The sequence below is a fragment of the Panthera onca genome, chromosome C2 (genome assembly GCF_046562875.1).
Source record: "Panthera onca isolate mPanOnc1 chromosome C2, mPanOnc1 haplotype 2, whole genome shotgun sequence".
Classification (NCBI taxonomy): Eukaryota; Metazoa; Chordata; class Mammalia; order Carnivora; family Felidae; genus Panthera; species Panthera onca.
In genome coordinates this window covers 51704324-51726298 of record NC_138347.1, presented here as the reverse complement: position 1 = coordinate 51726298, position 21975 = coordinate 51704324, and positions in this window count along the sequence as shown.

Below are 21975 nucleotides of genomic sequence, written 5' to 3'. Positions count from 1 at the left end.
ACACTGGTGGTACAAAGAGGTGGGGTTTGAGAGAAATGAGTAAAAGGGTTCAAAAACCACAAACACCCAGTTATAAAGTAATTAAGTCATGGGACGCCTGGGTGGCTCTGTTGGTTAAGCGACTGGCTTGATTATGGCTCAGGTCATGATTTCATGGTTTCTGAGTGTGAGCACAGAGTCAGACTCTGCAGTGGTAGTGTGGATCCTGCTTGGGATTCTTTCTCTCTCCCTCTATCTGTCCCTCCCTTGCTCATGCTCTCTTTCTCTCTCTCTCTCTTTAAAAAAATTTTTAAAATAATTAGTCACAGGGACATAATGTACAGCATGGTAACTATAGTTAACAATACTATGTTGCATATTTGAAAATTGCTAAGAGAATAGATCTTAATAGTCCTTATCACACAAAGAAAATTATAACTGTGTGTGGTGATGGATGTTAACTAGACATATTATGGTGATCATTCTGCAACATATAGAAATATTGAACCATTATGTTATATACCTGAAACCAATACAATGTAATATGTCAATTATATCTCAATAAAAATAAACAAAAATTTTAAAATTTAAAAAAAAGAAAAAACAAAATGCAGAAAAGTGTATACAAAATAACTCCATTCTAAAAAAAGGAAAATTGTAACAAAAAGTTCTATAGTTATACTATGTGTATTATAGGTCTGTATGTATATCATTTACATATAATGAACATGGGGAAAGTAAGGAAGGATACCCACCAAGTTATTAACTTGGGCTGTTGGGAGTGATTGCATTTAGGTGAAGAGAGTGTTAAGGTAGTCATACTTTCATACAGTCATTTTGAGGGTAATGCCAACATTTATGTGAAGTGCATATCACAAAATAAGAGTGTGAAATGTTAAGTATAAATCCAGATTTTTTCAGTTTCATATTCTGCTCTGGTTTCTGATCATCACTCTTGTTTTATTTTCACCTTTTTTTAAAATTCTTGATCAAATGAAGGTAATTTCTACTTAGCATCTAGAAACAAACCACATATGGTTTAGGGCTATTTACTCTGAAATATCCTGTAAACAAAGTTGGTTCATTTTTTTCCTCAGTGTGGAATCTCATTAGTATCTATCATAAAAGCTAACTATATATCCATTTGCAGAGATAAAAAAATCAGAATTTTTTCCACATACGTCAATAAACTACAAATTTGTGTTAGTATCATAAACTTGTATTCCTTTATTCCCACATAGAGAAATATTTCTTGCTTCATTTTATTGTAAATTGTCAAGACAATATATGCCTTAGAATTTGAAGATAAAAACTGTAAGTGTATTTCCAGCTGAAATGAAAAGAATGCTCATATTCATTGGACTTGGATAATACCTTAACTAATTTCAATGTTTTGTGTGATATTGGACATCTAAGAAACAAAAGACCAGTCTAGTTGTGTGACCAACCATATTTCCCAAGTTTTCAGGAAATAAAAGAAACAGAAGTTTTTCAGGAGCTGTATTATGCTAATGCAAAGCAATATCGTTAACTAGATATTGAATAAAGCAGTATAAGTTATAACCACATATTGTAGGTGAAAGAAAAATAATATTGTTATCTTAACAGGGAACTCTCTTTGTACAGGAAATAAATTTACAAGTACTGTTGAGTGTGTGAACTTAACTTCTGCTGTATGAACGAGATACAAAAGAAAAAAAAAAAAAGAGAGAGACGGCCAAGTTCCCTATAAGTCAACAGAAATGTATACGGATGGGAAGAAAAGAGAGAGACAAGTCGTGGAGAAAAATGGAGAGTAGATAACAAAACAGCAGGAGGCTGCCACTGTGGGAGCAGTCAACTGGTGAAAAATTCTAAGTGGTGGCAAAAATCCAACAGTGTATTCAAAGAGGGTTTTTTTTAAAGTTTATTTATTTTTGAGAGAGAGAGAGCAGGGGAGGAGCAGAGGGAGAGAAAGAGAGAGAATCTTAAGCAGACTCCACCTCAGTGCAAAGCCTGATACAGGGCCTGAACTCACAAACTGTGAGATCATAACCTGAGCAGAAATCAATAGTTGGAGGCTAAACTGACTGAACCACCCAGGTGCCTCTCAGTTTTTTAATGAAAAGTATATATATATATATATATATATATATATATATATATATATATAATCTTGGGATGACAACTGTTAGCTGTGCAACCTCTGCTTTAACTTTATGTGTTAATTTCTTCACGTGAAAGAAATGAAAATAATCGTTCTAGTATCTACCTGATGAGGTTGTTGTGAGAATCAAATGTACTAAAATATATAATCACTTAGGCTGATGCACATTAGGTGTCATATGGGTTGGGTTTTACTATTTTTTTAATGTTTGTTTATTTTGAAAGAGAGACAGGACACACAGGGAATAGCAGAAAGAGAGGTGGAGAGAGAGAATCTCAAACAGGCTCCAAGCTGACTCAGTCTCAGTGCTGGATCCCAGGAACTGTGAGATCATGACCTGAGCCCAAATCAAGAGTCATGCACTTAACCAACTGAGCCACACAGGTGCCCAGTTTGTTTATTTTTATTTATTTAAAGCTGCTGTTATTTCTGTAGGTAAAATGCTTGCATTACTCCTAACCTTTCAGTAAAATCTGCCACAAACATAAATTGTGTGAATAGTTGGGGTGGGAGTAGCATATCAAAAAAAGAGCTGTATAATATGACTGCTGGCTTTGTGCCAGATATAATAACAGGACTGCAACACTGAAACATGAATAGTAACATTTCATTAGTCAAAATACTCACAGCTAGAACTGACCCTGCTATTATAAACTGTTCATAATTTACAGATTTTGGAAGAAGATTTTGGATTACCCACTACATGTAAGATAGAGATGCAAGCTAATTTGTTTAAAATCTTAAAGAAAGAAAGAATGCTTTTGTATAAAATTTACACAATTTTTAATTTAGGTTATTCATTCACTTCATTTAAGAAACATATTAATTAAAATGTTTAGGTACTGTGCTAAACACTAGGAATATAAAAATTTAATTCCTGCCTTCAAAGATCTTAAATCTAATGAGAAAGAAAGATAGGAAAGTTGTGACACATTTTTAAGGTAGAAATATGCAGCTAGCAATATACTTCTGACTGTAGCAGGCAAAATGAGACCAAATGACAATATGACATTGATATACTTACATTCATATCAATTGTATTGCATAATTATCAAACCTGTACTTTATTGTAAAATAATTTGCAAAAATAAAAGACTAGTTATTACAAATATAACTAAGAGCTGATTCTTTGAAACATTTTATACTTTAAACCTTCAGAAATGTTGTTTACTTTCCACAATGAAGGAGGGTGTGGAGTATTATAATTTAAATAATTTTTAAAATACCTCATTGATTTAAAAATTACAACTGAATTCCATGAATAATCATAATAAATTTGAAAACTCAGAAAATGTTATAAATCTTCAAACCACCAGAATAAATATATTTCATAGAATATAGTTATTGAAGAAATTAAATTGAAATTTAAAAGTTGCCTGTTCCTGAATCAAACATTTGCAAAATAAACAAGTAAGACATGGCAGAAACAATTTTAAAGTCAAGTTTCACCAAATCACCAGGGGCAGATCAATTCCACCTTATATAATTTGTTACGAGAATTAATGGGACTGACTCAATTCATTTTAAATGGCTAATGTGTTTTTAGTACCCAAATTAGATAAGGACTTTTTAAGAAAATAAAAAATAGAGCTTATTGTACTTATAAACATAAATGCAAAAGCTATGAATATAATGTTATCAAATCAAATATAACAAAAAGGACAAAATAATAAAATTACAAATAGAAAAATATTTTATTGGATTTAATCCTGAATTATGTATGTATATATGTATGTATGTATATTATATATTATGAACATATGCCATATATTTTAACATAATAATATAGAAAAAGTATGTTTTTAACTTTGGAATAAGAAAGCTCATATTCAACAAGATCAAAAAGAAAGACATGAAAAAAATCTATAAAATTTATAAATTCTAAAGTCACCATAAATAAGTTTAAAATAAAAAGAAACAGACTGGTTGAAAATAATTTTTACAGATATAATGGACAGAATATCCATTATGGAAGAATATCTTCAATGTGCAACAAACTGCAAAACCACAAGAAAAAAAACCAGGACATATGACACAGATTAATAATAGTTTTAAAACAGTAAATATGCATTTCAAATAATTTTTTAAAATCTTTAAGAGTAATTAAAGAAATGTAGAAGTTTAATCTAAATTTTGTTTTAAAATAATGTGCGGGCACCTGGGTGGCTCAGATGGTTAAGTGTCTGGCTTAAGCTCAGGTCATGATCTCACTGTTCATTAGTTTGAGCCCCATATGGGGCTCTATAATGTTGGTGTGGAACCTGCTTGCTTGGGATTCTCTCTCTCTTCCTCTCCCTCTCTGCCCTTCCCCACTTGCACTCTGTCTCTAAATATGTAGGCTTTAAAAATAAAATAACAAACATAACATAACATAACATAACATAACATAACATAACATAATATAACATAACAAACATAACATGAAATAATTGTTAGCAAGGATAGGGAAAGTGTTACTCTTACATAGTAAGAGTAAAGGGATGCAGACATTTGGAAAGGCAATTTGACTGTACAACTAAAAATGAAAATACAAAGATTCTAAAAATGATAATTTTCAGGAATTTTTCTAGAAAAATATGCACATGAATTTGTATAAAAGTGGATTCATTATTTAATTGTCTGCAATGACATAATATTAGACATGACATCAATGTGCATCTATATCAGGGAAGGACTACACAAACAGCACATATGCATGTCATGTGGATTTTTGACACAAGGTAGCTATATGTAGCATCATTGATGGATCTCTGGAACATATTGTTGAGAGCAAGAGGAAGTTTCAGGTTGATAAAAAATATTTTGACACAAATACCTCCCACACTCCTATAAAAGTGTATGTACTATACATTATGTGCAATATAGGTGATATTTAAACATATTAAAGTTTCTAAATGAATGAAGCCTGAAGGTAATAATACCAAAGTGTTATCAGTAGCTACCACTTAAAAGGAATTAGAGTCAAATTTATATATATATATATATATATATATATATATATATATATATAGCATAATGTTTCAAATGTTTACAGAAGAAAAAAATGCTTCCATATTTTACTTGTATAATTAAAACAGAAAAATTATAAATCAATTTTTCACTCCTTTATAGACACACATGTGCATGTGTGCACATCTGCACACACATACAAACTACATTTTTTAAATATGTCTGCTTCCCTACCTACAGTGTCACAGTATGCTGTATGTTCACAACAAAATACTGTATATATTTATTCAACAAATATTTAATGAATGCATACTATGTGCCAGACACTATTTTGGGCATTGGGGATCAGTAAACCAATAAATAAAGGTCTTGCAGGCCTTAATTTCTAATATTTAAGATAAATGGGTGTGTGTGCAGGAAATGAGGCCAAGGGAGAGTTTATGAATTTGAATTTCTATCAGAAGCCAAATTGGCTCTGTTGCTAACGAGTCAACTATTATAACTGGTGTTTTTCCCTCTTTAGTTTCAGAAGGTAACTTGAAAGAGAGATGAGAATGAATAAGTAGGATTTTTTTACTTCGAGGTCTGGGGAAATTTTGTTAGTATCACTCTTTCCATCACAATGAGACCACGCATTTCTGCAACCCTAGTCTTATAGAATCATTTTAACTTACAGCTGCTGTACATAACCTTCTAACTATTAAAGCCACAAATTATCTCAGGTCATCTAATGCTTCCTATTTAAAGACAACAGAGAGATAGGTAAACAGAGATCATTTCTAATTACTACATTTGAGCCCATGAAATTCTCAAAAGAGAAGTTTAAGGAAGTGAAAGATAATGTTGTGATGGTAAAGTGATCTCCATTAAACCTAGCAATGTTTTATTACTACATCGTCTTTCTGAACATGAACTCTGGCAGTTCTAATATACTATGGTGGGGTGAAACTCTACCACTAAGAGTCACTGATTTAGAGATTCTGCTTCTAAATGATGAAGCTAAATACGATCATAATAATTCTTATGCATGCTGAGTTACCTACATATTATTTACTCTGGTGACAGTTATGTCACAGCATAATACTTTAAACCCAAATACCTATAAGAATACAAGGACAAACATGTAAAATAAATAGAAGCAATTATATTTAAGAAACTAGGGGTCTGGAGGATTGTGTCAAATCAGAAAGCACCTGCTTCATCTAAATAACATATTTAAGCCCAATTTTATTTTGACAAAACATTTCTGAGTATCAATCCATTCTGCTCCATCTTACGCTCAGTGTGTTACCTTCATGGTCTACAACCTACCCATCCTCCATGGTGCCCCCTTTTCCTATTCCAATACAGGCAGATAATTAGAACTGGGTCCTGTGATCTTGCCAAAGGGAAGACGTGTTGTGTGACAAAAGGCACAAAGAAGCTTGATTTCCATGACTTTGTCTTCATAAGCTTTTTTTGGAACTAAGAGGATTCAATTTCCAGAAAACAAAATATTTGAAAGAAATAAGAGAAAGTGATAGCCTTGCCACTCTACTTCAAATCTCATTATAAATAAAGATTTGCTGGTCAGGGAGGAGGATGAGAAGTTGAAGGGATAAAAAAGACATGCCCCATGCAGAATTTTCTAATAGTCAAATGCAGCTCATTTAGACAGCTATTGCTGTAGACAATCATAGAATTTCCCATACCCTAGCTATGGAAATGAGGTGGGAATGTCTATGGTCTCCAGAATGTGGTGAAGTGTTATAAATACCATTCCCTGGCTCGAGCATGGCCTAGTGATATATCCTAATGACCTAATACCAGAGACAATTTAAAATAATTAATTGGTACTGTATGCTTCTCCTAGAATCTAGCCACATATGTGACAAGGATACGTGTGGGGGATAGGGCTGAAAAGTGTGAAGTTAATGCTTTCTGGCACACTCACAGAATGGGGTCTGGAATTTCACAATATAATTTATAAAGCGAGGAATCACTCTTGCATGAGGACTCCCAACTATTTTTATTGGTATAAAAGAGTCAGGATTCATTCATTCTTAATTTTATAAAATGGGATTAAAATCATTTCAGTAAATTTTGAATACCTCACAAGTACATGTCCTAAAAGTACATGCCTTAAACTGTACTTTTAAATTTTGGTATTTCAATTCATCATATCACTCAATATTAAACTCAACATTCTTAATAAATTATTTGCATAATAAAAATATTCCATATTTTCAACATGCATTAGATATAATTTGAGAATTAAACAGAAAATTTAATAAGGCATATATCATGGCAAGAAAAAGAAATGCATAGATTTATTTATAGTAACACTATTTATTTGACGTATTCCCAAATTTACCCTGGAACAAAAAATACAAAGTATGTTTGAGCAAAAGAAATTTCATGAAGTCTAAGCTTTAAAATCTAATGCCATTTCTTCATTGAAGGGCCCTCAAGACTATTAGCTTTAATTACACACACATCTAATAAACTTGACTATTGGCATTACCTTCCCATAGCCGATATAACCACTTTAAGGGAAACTGTAAATTCAAGAACTTGAAAAACATAACTGGCTGCATCCATTTAGTATAAAGTATTGTACCTGCTCTATCCATTTGCACCTTCGATTTGAAGCCCCACGGGACAGAATAAATTTTCAGAAAAAAAATTGTTTCAATTCTCTATGGATATAGAAACTAATATAATAAAATAGTCAAGTGTGAGGCTATGACTTTCCATGTCAATATTCCAAATGGATTATTTTTTTTTATTCCAAACCTCCTAACAGAATTGTTTCTATTTAGATTTTTTTTGTTCATTTATTCATTTTGAGAGAGTCTGAGAGAGAGAGCACAGGGGAGGGGCAAAGAAAGAGGGAGAGAGAGAATCCCTAGCAGGCTCCCTGCTGTCAGTGCAAAGCCTAATGCAGGGCTCAATCTCACAAACCGTAAGATCATGACCTGAGTCCAAATCAAGAGTCAGATGCTTAATCGACTGAGCCACCCAGATGTTCTGTTTCTATTTAGATTTTTAAGAGACAAAAGAATAGTTAGCTTTAGTAAACAATAAACTTTATATACATTATTAAGATGGTTTTATTAAGATACATTTCATTTATTACAAATATCATTGGTTCAATTAGAATTCATTGGGACTTGAGAGGTCATATTAAGCTAATGCTTTTCTTACACATTTAAACTGATTCCAATGTACATTTTATTTTTCACTATCATTTTAACTTGAATAATTTTGCATTTATTATTTCTTCAATCACTTAATGTATCTTTACTGAGTATTTAACGTGTGCTATATCCTAAGTTTAGTTTGGGAAAATGTTAGAAATAAGATAGATAAGTGTGGCCTTGGCATTGTAATTTTACTCTCTAAAGCCAAATAGAGATAAGGTAATCAGAAATTACATGATAGAGTATGGGAAATTATCGAAGAATTTTCAGGAAGGAAAGTGCATTATTTGCTTTTGTTTTATACAGAGATTGACCTGTGCTACAATGTGAAAAATGGATCAGAAGGGAGCTAATGGGGAATTAGTGAAACCAGGTAAGATATATAAGGAAGAAACAAAAGAGACAAGTGCCTATGTGTGCTAAATAATATCAATAGGACTCGTGATGAGTTGGATGTGAAGTGACAGAAAGAGGGATGAACTAGGGAAAACACCCAGACTTTTAACTGAATGGTATCATTTATGATACCATAGGAGCATGGATCTGGAAGCCAGAGGACATTGACAAACTTTAAGAAACACTGAGTTTGAAGCACGGTGGGACATTTCAATTTGGATATTCAAGTTATATCTGGAGCACTAAATCCCAGAAGTCAGCTGTGAGCATAGAAGTTTGGGTAGGAAGGAGTCTGTGGTGGTGAGTTAGTCTATACATAGGCATTAGGTAGAGAAAGAAGAAAGTGGGCTTAAGGCAGAGGGTTTTTTTTTAAGTATGTATTATCTTAAAAATTCTTTACTTAATATGACAATGCAAAAAATGTTCACTATGTTCATAGATTTTAACTGTTCTAAACTTGGTTTCCATAGACTTCTGGATGTTATAATACAAACAAATATGTGGAAACATGTTGAATATATTTTGACTTAGGGGCGCCTGGGTGGCTCAGTCGGTTGAGCGTCTGACTTCGGCTCAGGTCACGATCTCACAGCTTGTGAGTTGGAGCTCTGCCTCCGGCTCTGTGCTGACAGCTCAGAGCCTGGAGCCTGCTTCAGATTGGATTCTGTGTCTCCCTCTCTCTCTGCCCCTACCCCACTCGCATTCTGTCTCTGTCTCTCTCAAAAATAGATAAAACATTAAAAAATTTTTTTTAAATATTGTGACTTAAATAAATGCTAGAAACTGTGTACCTTGCCATATTTCATATCTATATTATTTTCTTCAGTTACCTCAGTCCAATGCATACATTTTCCATTTGAAACTCCTATGTCATTGTGAACTTAACATTTCCAAATTTGAACTCACAAACATATCTCCCCTTCCCCTCCTTCCAATAATTCCTCATATTTCCAAGTCTCTATCAACATTTTTCAGAGTATCTTTGTTCAAAACTTTGGAGCTTCTTCCACTTATTCAGTCATCTTTGGGTTTTGTCCTCTATCTCTCTCTGATTAGACATTGTGACTGTAAGGACATTTTTGGAAAAATTTCTAATCTCTACATGTGCCTTCATTGTAGCTTTGGGTTCTCACACCTTACAACTTTTTCATTGAATCAGCCCCAGAGCTGCTTACTCAAATTGAAATTATTCAACTCTCTACCACTCTGCTGCCACTTTATCCTACTTCTTTCATCATATGAGTTTTCTTCTCAAAAGCATCCAATGCTTTATTTTTTCTATCATGCTCAAAGTCATCCATGGTCTTTGGTGTTCTTCATAGTCTACTCATACTCTAACATATGATCTTATTTTCTTCCTCTCATATAAAATGTGCAAACTCATTGCAGCTTTTTCAATTTTACACACATTCCTTATGCTTTGAGTTGCCATTTTCCCTGAACTGAATCCTTTCCACTTCAATTCTAATACACTTCATTTTTCGAGACTTAGTTCAGATTTAAAGTTTTCCATATCCTTCTCTGCTCATCATACCCATTATTCATGATTTCCTGTTCAGAATTTCTGCAGGACTAATGGTTTTACCACGTATGAAATACTTAGAAAATCTTACTTTTTAAATTCAGGGTAGATTGTAAACCCCTTGAGGCAGGGACATGCCTTATATAAAGATATTAACAGCAGCACACACACAAAAAATAACATTTTATGCCTTACCAAACCCAATGAAGCAAATATTATTATTCCCACTTTTGTAGCTGAAGAAATGAGTCACAGAAAGCTTAGTAAAGTTTACAAGGAAATACAATAGAGGATCCATTTAAAAACAAGTTGTTTGACTTTTGTGCCTGTGCTTTTAGCAATGACTATCTTCATATTTCCTTTGTGCAGAACATAGATCTCAATAAAGGAATATACTAAATAAAATATTTTTAGTAAAATGAATACAAAATCTTGAAATAATCAATATGTGGTGGTTGGAAGTATCTTTTATATCGTTTTAACCACCTCTCACAAAGAAATATAATCTCAAGGTTTTGTTACTTTCTTTGCTTCTTCACATCTTACCCTTCTCTTCAGCTGCATGAATAATTTTCCAATAGCCCAAATGCTTTTCTTACTACAGGTTTAATGAAACCAGCAAAGCTAAAAATCCTGAATGCTCAGCAGTGACAGCATCAGTAAGCAATTAATCTCCAACAGTTCACCTACCATGTATGAACTTCAGAGCTCAATTCAGCACCTCACATGACTATATGTCCTAATTCTCTCCTGGAGGAGAAAGTCTACAAGCCAAAAACAGAACATTGGGAAAGTAGTAAGAAATAAATGATATAGATATAACAGTTTTTTACCTGTGAAAAAGTTTGTGCACATTTTTTGTAGAAAAAATAATTCTGATCTTGGAGTTTTTTGATTGGTTCGTTTTCACCTTGCTTCTTTCTCACCCTCTGCTAAATAGGTTTAATAGGATTTGTGCAATAGAGAAGGACACTATAGGACTTAATTAAAACTTATGAAACATGGAGGGAGACTCTTTGTAATTACCTTGCCACTCACCTTGGTCATATAACATTCCTCAGGGGGACCATGTTTTTTATCAGTTGTAATATAGAAGAAAACCACAGAACACCATGTGATGTAATTGTGGGAAAGGATTTTATGCAGCCATAAATAAGTAGCAACATAAGGCAATGCTTGGCAAGATAAAATTCCAAGCATAGAAAAGCTGCAAAAAAGTATAACACGAGATTTGTCACTGTGTCAGCTTCTACCCTTACCTACCTAGAGCTTATTCTCAAGTGCCAGAGCACAGAGTGCTCCTTTAAAAATATGACTTCTCACCACGAAAAAGGAAAGTAACTATGTGAAATAATAATGTGTCAATTAATTTGATGGGAGGAAATCATTTCACAATGTATATAATAGATCAAATCATCACATTGTATGCTTTAAATGTCCTACAATTTTGTCAATTTTCTCAAAAAGCAGAAAAAAATATGACTAATAACATCATTTTGCTTCTCAAACTCCCAATACTTTTCCCTTTCACTGAGAGTAAAGCCAAAGGCCTACAGGAACTCCTTACAGGACTCTTCACTCGTTATTTCAGCCCTCATACCCCTCTAACCACACAAGTTATTGTCTCCCAAATCATACTGGCTTCCTTGCCAGCCAAGCACCCACTGTATGGATTCTGCACCATTTCGTTCCCAAGCCTCAAATGGTCTTAGCCTGATCTCTGCATGGCTCATTTCCTTCATCTTTTCAAGTCTTTACACAAATGACACCTTGACAGTGAGGACTTGTTTGCATACTCTATTAACAATTATACTCTGACCTTTGCTAATGTTCTTCCTTGCTCAATTTTTCCCTAGTCTTTATCACCATATGACAGACTACAGATTTCAGTTGTGTGTTAATTGTCTGTTTCTCCCTACTAGGTTGTAAGCTACATGAGCACAAGGATATGGAGTCATTTGTTTACTGACCTATTCCTGGTACCTAGTAAACTATCTGTCCCAAGGTTGGTTTACCAAGGTAAACAGTTATTGAATTAATAAGCGAGATAGAAAAATTTCAAATCTCAGAACAGAAATGAGTTAGCATGGAACACAGTTAATCAGAGATTTTCCACAGGGGGAAAAAAATGTCCAGATGAATTTATGCATAAAATCTTTATTTCACATATATTATTTGTTGTTATATTTTAAATCATATGATTAATTAGGCTATTACATAGTTTAATATTTCTTTAAAAAATTTGTACATATAACATCTTCTCCATCTTATGGAAAATAGTACAGAAAAGATGGTCTCATATCTCATAATAGCCAAGAAAAGAACTCCCCAGTCTTACATTCTTATTACCTGAATTTATAATCCATGTTGCAAAAAAAAAACAGGGGAAGAGAGAGAAAAAGAGAGAGGGAGGGAGAGAGAGAGATTAAATAGGCACATAAATCCATAGAAATATAGGGATTTTTAAAGTGTTATGTTAAAAGGAAAGGGATTTAGTAACATAAATCTTAGTTTGATTTAATAATTAGATGTTCATACCATTAAATGGAATGCAAATTTATACATGGGGTATTGCTTTTATTTATAGGTGCCACATTAAAAAAATCAGGGTCTAATGGGAAATGTAATATTTAAGATCATGTTATAGGAAGTAAGCAAAACAAAACAAAGAAAAGAAAACAAAAAAGTAGAGGAAACTACACCCCCATTAAATGCATTTATCTGTCATACAGAAAATAAATTACATTTGTTTTGTTGGCCCCTAAAGCAATAAGCAAAGACCAGACAAATGAAAATATATATTTAAAGAAAAACGTGATGAGAGAATTTCCCAGTCTGAAATGGCATACCAGGGAGGTAGCACTTTTGTACCACTAAATATTTTCACATATAAACTAACTGAGTAGTAAGCAGGGTAAATTTGAACAAGGATTCAAGTATTATAATTTATATCAAATTATCAATAATTGCAGGCAAACACCAGAGAAAGAATATTTTGCCAAGGGCAGATTTCTGATGTGTTATCTAAGAGCAAGTTACAATTCTATTATTCATTTCATTCATTTTGAAAGGATATAAAATATAGGAAAATGAACTAAATTTTATAAAACATGCTCACCCATCAAATCCATTTCTAGAAGTGTACCCTAAATTATTGCTATCATATATACTACTGCATTGTTTATAACAGTGAAAATCTACAAACCATTCACACTTCTAAAAATAGTGCATGAGTTAAATAATTCATGATATATCCAAATATTTGACTAAAATATAGCTATTTAGGTAACATTAGAGGAAAAAAAATGAATGACATATAAAGATGCACAGGTTATATATACTGTTAAAATTTTTTAAATGTGTAAAAGTTGTTTGTATGGTATAGTTATTGTTGGTTGTAAAAATTAGCTTATATATGAATTCATTACTAATACTGGTGTCTATAATGTGTAACCCATAAAATAAGTTTCATTCCATCACACACACACACACAAACACACATATACACATTGGAATAAAATAAAGAATATTTACAAAAATATTGATAGTAGTTTTTTTTCAGAGAGCAAATTAGAGGAGGTTATTTCATTTTAAAAATTAGTTCAGTTTTAAACTAAATATATATTCCCAATACAATTATGCTCAATTTGGTGAACTATGAGAGAAAAGTCACCTTGATTCATTTTTTCCTTATTGTCTCACATTCAATTATTTACCAAGCTGGACTGATTCTAACTACAGAATATTTCCAGAATTACTCTTTCTCTTCACCGACTATTTCAAGACTCTTTATTTCTGTTTCCAGATTTATTGCCCTCAATAATGTCTGAAATGTTAACTATTTAAGTGTAATTTTGCTGTCATTCACCAAGACATGTCACATAAGAGAAAAAATAAGAGAAGATGATGGATATTTTGAGGAAAAGCCAAAAATTTTCTTAGATCATGCATTGACCAATAATAGACTTCTTCTACAGCACTTTCATAACAGTTGTCAGAAATGATTGTTAACAACACATAGACTTGGAGAGTATTTTAAAGGAATATAATAAAATCACATTCCAAGATTCTTGTCTTACTTAGCTATATTTGCATAACCAGGACAGATAAAGTCCTAAAAATATTTTAAAGGTAGAGATTTCAAAACAATCAAATTTCACATTCAGATCACGTATCAGCAATTATAGACACAGAGAGTCCAGATATTTTTCTTACTTTATGGTCCATTTTATTTATTTATTTATTTATTTATTTATTTAAAGTTTATTTTTTTTTGAGAGACACAGAGAGAGCATAAGCAGAGGAGGGGTAGAGAGAGAGGGAGAAAAGGAGAATCCCAAGCAAGCTCTGCACCATCAGCACGGAGCCCAACATGGGGCTCAAACTCATGGACCATGAGGTCATGACCTGAGCTGAAATCAAGTCAGATGCTTAACTGACTGGGCCACCCAGGCACCCTTAGTCTCTATTTTAGACAATGTAATCTATAAATCTATGTTTCTAATCTGAGTTATTGAAGAAAAAGAAATTATTTTCTTAAACCTTTCTGGATAACTTGTTATCTACATTTGTCTTCCCATTATAACTAGCACCAAGTTATCTAGAAAAAGGCTGTTAAAACAGAACAGGGTGTGATAAATATTCTACTTGAATATCTTGGCTTTCCGAGTTAGTTACTAGATTTATGTACACTTTACAACACAAAAACAAATTCTAGTATTGAGTTTTGCCTAAAACTCACTATGATGAGCTAAAAATAAGCTCACTATTACAGTTCTACATGTTATTCTTCATTTTATTTGTATTATTATAAAAGATTTCCTTCAGTACCTCTCTACCAGAAATAACTGTTTACAATTATATGATAGTTTTTAAATGTGGAATATTTGTGTGGAATCAAATAAGGGATGTGATTCCCTTTAATTTCCTAAGGGCTTACTTAGTTCAACTGCATTAGATTCTTCATATTTTCTGCCAAGGAAAATCTCAGACAACACCCTCACCTATACAATCTTACTTCTCACATTTTTTTCTTTTCCAGAAATAGACAAATTTGTGAACTATCTCTTTGAAAGAACATCTGTAAGGGTAAGTCTTAAATAAGGGTGTTTTAAAATAATGCTGGTAGACTAGAAACACCAACCAAGAATTTTATATTAAGAGAAACATGCTGCTTGACATCTACTTTTGGTCTCAAGAAGAAACACCATTTATTAATTTTATTGGAATATTTATTGGAATGAGCATTTTAGCCTTTTCATCATTGGTCTAGATAGTTGCACTTTTTAAATTGTGTTTACAAATGAATAGACCCCAAAAGTGACATTTAAAGCATACTTTTAAAAGAATTCCCTGAAGTCATGTCCATGTCCATATACCCAACTGAATCTAGTATTTAGGCAGGTATTTCAGTACTGATTATAAGAACTTTCAGATCCCACCAATGGAACCTCATCATAGTCAATCCAGGAAGGTCATTATTATCATCAGAAATGTTTTATCATAACTATATTAATGGTTAATAGGAGTGGACATGTAGGAATTGCACTGGTCTCAACAATGATCACAACACAGAAAAGAATGAACCTAAAACGAGTTGTCTACTTTTGTGAACAGAGATTGACTTTTTCTATATACAATGGATACACAGGAGAATTGGGGTTATTAACTTATATTACTAGTGAAATTGCATTATTAATTGTAATATATTAACAAAATAAATAATTTATTTCTATTTTCTTTATTAGGGAAATATTTTTGCAAGTCTTTGGTTTTTTTACATTTTTTGCCACATCAGGCTTAAATTTAAGATTTAAACCATTTAATGGTTTTAATTTTAAACCATTTAATGGTTTCTGATTTCACCACAAATCTATTTAAAATATACTCAAGACTGAGTCAATTCCCATTTTTTGTCAGGTCTGACATGAGCTATCTATGCATTGGATATTTTTACATCTCATATACTCACAATCAGACACATGTATCTGCAGACACCATATACACATGGACACATAAACAGCAATCTGCACCATACATAGATACACACACACACACACACACACACACACACACACACACAAAGAGAGAGAGAGAGAGAGAGAGAGAAACAGAGAAACAGAGAAGCTGTTATTTCACTGATTAATAGTCCCCTACAAGGTCTTTGGTTGACCTGTCTCCAGTTATTGATTTTTGGCTATTTCACTTAGACCAGAAGGAAATAGGTAGTGATTCAATTTCCTATTACTCAATTTAGAAGTAAGGAATTAGTGTCACACTGAAGAAAAAAGAAATACATACTGTGTAAAAATGAAATATAGTATATCTTGGAAAGGTAGATGAAGAAAAGAGACTGATAGAATAAGAAAAATCTGAAAAAGGTAAAAGTCTTGATGAGAAAAGGTAAAGAAATGACTATGAAACATAACAAGGTAGACAGAGGAAAAGAGATGGGATTGAATAAAGAAAAGAGATTCAGCGAGCAAAATCTTCACTTTCTCTGTCAGAATGGCTTTCCTTCCCCATAACAAGGGAGAATATTTGCAAAAACAATGAAGACATATCCATTTTCCCTTGGCACTTTTTGAGATTGAGTCTGCCTCTTCCCTGTTAAATTCTTAAATGTAATGAAAAAAGTAAGCTGACAAAGCTGAAGAACAGGTCAAAAAGAGAATTCAACCATTTGACATATTTTCTATGGTTCAGTAAAATCCCTCTTCCACTATCACCATTTCAGCCAACCTCCCCTACCAGTGAGATATTTAGAATGTAACTGACCTAAATACTTTCATTTCTAGAAATATATTTTAAAAATTAAACCTCTGCTTGATGTTTTTTTTTCTCTTATTTTGTAAAAAAAGACACCTATTCCCTAATGTTGCATAAAACATTTTTATCAGATTTTTCTTAAGCTAACATGCTAGCTGGTAAAATAGTCTATTAATTATCAGAACTAATCTGCTTTCTATTGTTTTTATTGGATACATGTGGCCAGGGAGCAGAAGGATAAGGATATTTTATTTCTCTTTTTATTTGTTTTTCAATTTACAACCATCTGGCATGAACCTGAAACTTGTGGCAGGAGTCCCATTAAAAGGAGGAATACAAAAACATGAACAAGGGTTATTTTCATAACTGAAGATTTAGACTGGGTTCACACATTTATGGAGGCTTGGTTGAAAGATCTAGTGTGATTACATATTTCAGAAATCTGTGCTTCAGGCTTTGTCATGACTGACAAAAAGAAGCAGAAGTTGGTGACTTTTCCATAGGAACAGAATGGATTATTAAATGGGGACTCCTTATTAATTAGTGATTAAGGGTACAGGTCTGAAATCAAATAACTTGGATCCCTTTTCTGCCACACTTCAGCTGTGTACCTGTAGGCATTTCACAATCTCCTTATATAAATGAGGATCATAATACTGTTCCTTAAGGGGTTGATTTGATGATTAAATGAGAAAAATGCATGAAAAGCAATTAGCACTGTGCTCAGCTATTCTAATTTTTCAAAAAATGTGTGTCATTATTACTTGAGAAGAAAACATAGGTTTAGTCATACAGTGAGGCCATATAACTGTGTCAAAACTTTGATTTAGAAGATTAATCTTCTATATGTGGACCCAACTGTTAGCCCTGAAAGAATTTTAAACAGTAATTTGTCAGGTTATATTTCTACTTAAAATGAAGAAACCTGCAAGTGAATTCCATACTCAAGAAAAAAGGAAGAAAGAAAAAAGAATAGAAAACTGAATAAATTACAAAATGATACATTTTGAGCCTGAGAGCTAAGGTTTCAAGGCAACCAAATTAACTAAATTTCTGAGTGTATCAAACTCCTCTGAGGAGAGACAGAGACACACAAAATGTCTCAACATTGTCAGAGAATAAGAGAAGGAAGTGGAAATCATAAAAACAGATAGAATACACACACACACACACACACACACACACACCCCAAAAACAGAAAAGCCCTGAAATTTTAATGAATTCTTAAAACCCAAGTATAGGTTATTGTGACAGTTTAAAATCTTTGGGAGACCCAAACAAAAAGAATTATCTAATTCATGAATGATTCTTTTCAATAAGTTTCTGTCAGGAACCCACTAGAAATATAGAAGATATGACTTGTTAGATTCTCCTTTAGTGTCACAGGCATTCAGGAATGCTGAAGTTTGAGGCTGGGTCTGGAGTTTCTGATGAATCCCATTCCCACTCTGGGCCCTATTTGAATTCAAAGTGACAAATGTCTGCCATTGAATGACAGGAACAAATGTTACCCATGTACCAAATTCTCTAATATGTAGCAAACTCTGTCTACTACTGGGAGTAAAGAAGAAAAACCCCAACCCATGCTCCAAGGAAGGACGAACTTCTGCTGAAAGAGGAGTAATAAATTCAGTTCCCATCCCTACTTTTCAGTTTATTAATACTAAGTAAAAATTATCTGCTGCTGGAGGACAGCAGGACAACTGCTTTTATCCAGGATTCTTCACTAATGCAAAGCAGAGGTCTACTGTCACTGAAGGAAGGCGAAGACACCCACCTGTGTTCTAGAGCCCACACTGAGTAGGAGACAGCTTGCCTGTCACTGAATGAGAGAGGTGCAGGAATATTGGGCCCACCACAGCAGCTCAGGTGCATAAGAATTGACTACAACTGAACGTGGAGCAGAACTGAAAAATCCCTACCTCCACCCCGCTTCCATAAGAACCTTTCAATGAGATAAAAATGACTATAGTCTATTGTTTGGGATGGGAAAGAGCTTACAAAAAGATCCTCTCTGTGTTGTTTTTAGGTGCCCAGATCCTTTTGAAAAACCTCCCGTCACTTTAGATCTCCCGCTAGCACTAAGGAAACAGCAGTGGTCCAGCACTGAAAAGGTTTGAAGTCTATTATACACTTAAGGTAACCACAACAACAGCAAAGTGAATCCTACCTAGGGCATATTGATTCAACTTACCACACTAATGGCCTGACAGTAGAAAGGGTCCATTTTTGGACATTAATGTTATTTGTGTTGGCCACATCTTTTCCTTTATAAGCAATGTTTGGCAATTTAGAAAAAAATTATAAAACACACATGGGAAAAGAAGAGAAAAATTATGCATTATTATGAGAAAAAAATGTCAAACAAATTTAGAAATGATCTAGATGGTAAAACTATCAGTAAAGGATTTTAAAATAACAATAATTAATATTTTTTAAAATCCAGTGAAAAACTAGCCACAAGTGGATAAATAGGAAATTTCAGTAGAGAGACAGATATAAAAAAAATAATTTAAAATGGTAGAAATCAAAAATATGATATGAGCAATGAAGACTATTTTTATGGGTTATTTTATATTCTACATAGCAAAGAAAAGAATCAGTTGGCTTGAATATATGTGAATAGAAATAATCTAATAGAAACACAAAAACGGAAAAGTGGGGAAGAACACAGAAGGAAACATTGTCTCAATATCAAATAATCTAAAATATTTATAAGCACTGTCACTGAAAGAAGAATGAAGAAGAAATAAGAAATACTGAAAGAAACTGCATAAAAATTTTCTAACATGAATGAAAGCTTTAAAAAAAAGCACAGATTGAGGAAGCTCTGAAAACCCTAAGTAGGAAAAGTAAGAGCAATAAAAAAAGACTAATCAACCAACAAACCAAACAATAGACACATAATTTTTCAGCTGCTGAAAAACAAGCATAATGAGAAAATCTTGAATGAAATCAAAGAAAAAGTAATTATTTCATTCAGTGAAATGAAATTTCTTGTCAAAAATTTTGTCATATGTCAGTGGAGAGACATACTGAAAAATATTATTTTAGAATTCCCATAGCCTACAAAACTATTTTTCACAAATGAAATACAAATAAAGACATTAAAAAGGGGAGGGGCAAGAATTCATTGCAGCACTTAGAGTAAAACAAATATTAATGGGAGTTCCTTAGGTATAAATAATAGAACAGCAGATTGAAATTTGAATTTATGGAAAAAAATTAAGACCAGAGACAATGGTAAGAATTTGGGTAATATAAACTAAATTTTCTTTACTTTTAATCTCTTTAAATGACAACTGTTTTAATAAAAAAAAAGTACTGTATTGTGATTTTATAATATATATAAAATAAAATATGTGACAAAAATAGTTCAATGTATGATAGGGAGGAAATAAAATTATGTTCTTGTAGACATATTACATTATATATGAAGACATATAATAATACTTGAAGGTAGTCTGTGTAAGCTACAGATTCAAGCTGTAATTCTAAAATCCCTAAAATAATATTGAAATGTGTAGCTAACTAGTCAATAATGGAGATAAAATAGAAAAATAAAAAATGCTCAATTTAAAATAACCCCAAACAAGTAAAAAAAGAATGAACTATATATAAATGATAGATTTGAAACCCCTATATATATCAATAATTACCTTGAAAATCAATAATATAAATGCTCCAATTAAAGGCAGATATTGTAAGATTTGATTTTTTAAAAATAGACCTGATAGTATGACATCTATAAGAAACCCATTACAACTGTAAAGAAATGAAAGACAAAAGGGCAGGAAAAGTTATACCATGAGAATACTAATCAACAGAAAATATTAAGGTCACACAAAGAAGATTTCAGAAGAAGGAATTTTACTGAGGGATAAAGGTGGTTATTACAGAAATATAATGGGTCAACTCATCAAACTCATCAAGAAGACAAAACAATCTTTTTTTTTTTTTTTTTTTTTTTTTTGAGAAAGAGAAAAGAGCATGAGCAGGGGAGGGGCAGAGGGAGAGAGAATCTTAAAGAGGCTCCACACCCAGTGCAGAGCACTGATTCAGAGCTCAAGGCAGGGCTTGACTAGAATCTCCACTGGGGCTCAATACAGAGCTCCATCTCATGACGCTGAGATCCTGATCTGAGCCGAAAGCAAGAGTCAGAGGCTTATCTGAACGAGCCATCCAGGTGTCCCAAGAAGACACAACACCCTAAATGGGTATGTATTTAATAACAGGGCTTCAGAATGAATGAAAAAAATTAAAAAACAATAGAATCGAAGGAAGAAATAGACAAATACACAATTATAACTTGAGATTTTGACACTTCTCTCTTTGTAACTAATAAAACAAGTAGACCAAAAAACAAAAAATAAAAAAAACAAAAAAACCCACCAAAAACCAGTAAGTATATAGAAGATTGAAATAACACTACAACCAGCTTGACCTAATTGTCATTTATAGAACATCCCAATTAACAGCAGAAAACACTTTTTTTTAGAAAACAAGTTATTTTTAAATGTAAATAGGACATTCACTGAAGTTCTGAACCTAACACCTTATAACATTTGGAAGAATCAACATACTATAAGTCACACACTTTGACCATAGTAGAATTAAACTATAAATCAGTAACAGAAAGACATATTGAAAATGTAAAATATTTAGAAATTAGAGAGCTCACTTGTAGATAAATTGTAAATCACCTTTGGAGTGAAATCACTAAGGAAAATAGAAAATGTGTTTTACAGACAAAAATAAAAATGCAACATATCAAAATTCATAGATTAAACAAAATCAATGCTTAAAGAGAAATACGTAGTTTAAGTGCTTGTTTTAGAGAAAAGAAAGATCTCAAACTAGTGATCCAAACTTTCAACTTAAGAAACTAGAAAAAGATGAGCAAAGGAAACACAAAGTCAGAAAAAGGAAGGAAAATTTTTGAGGTAAAAGTAAAAGTTAATGAAATCAGAAAAAGGAAAATAATAGAAAAAATTAATGAAAGCAAAATATATATTTGGAAATAATCAGCACAA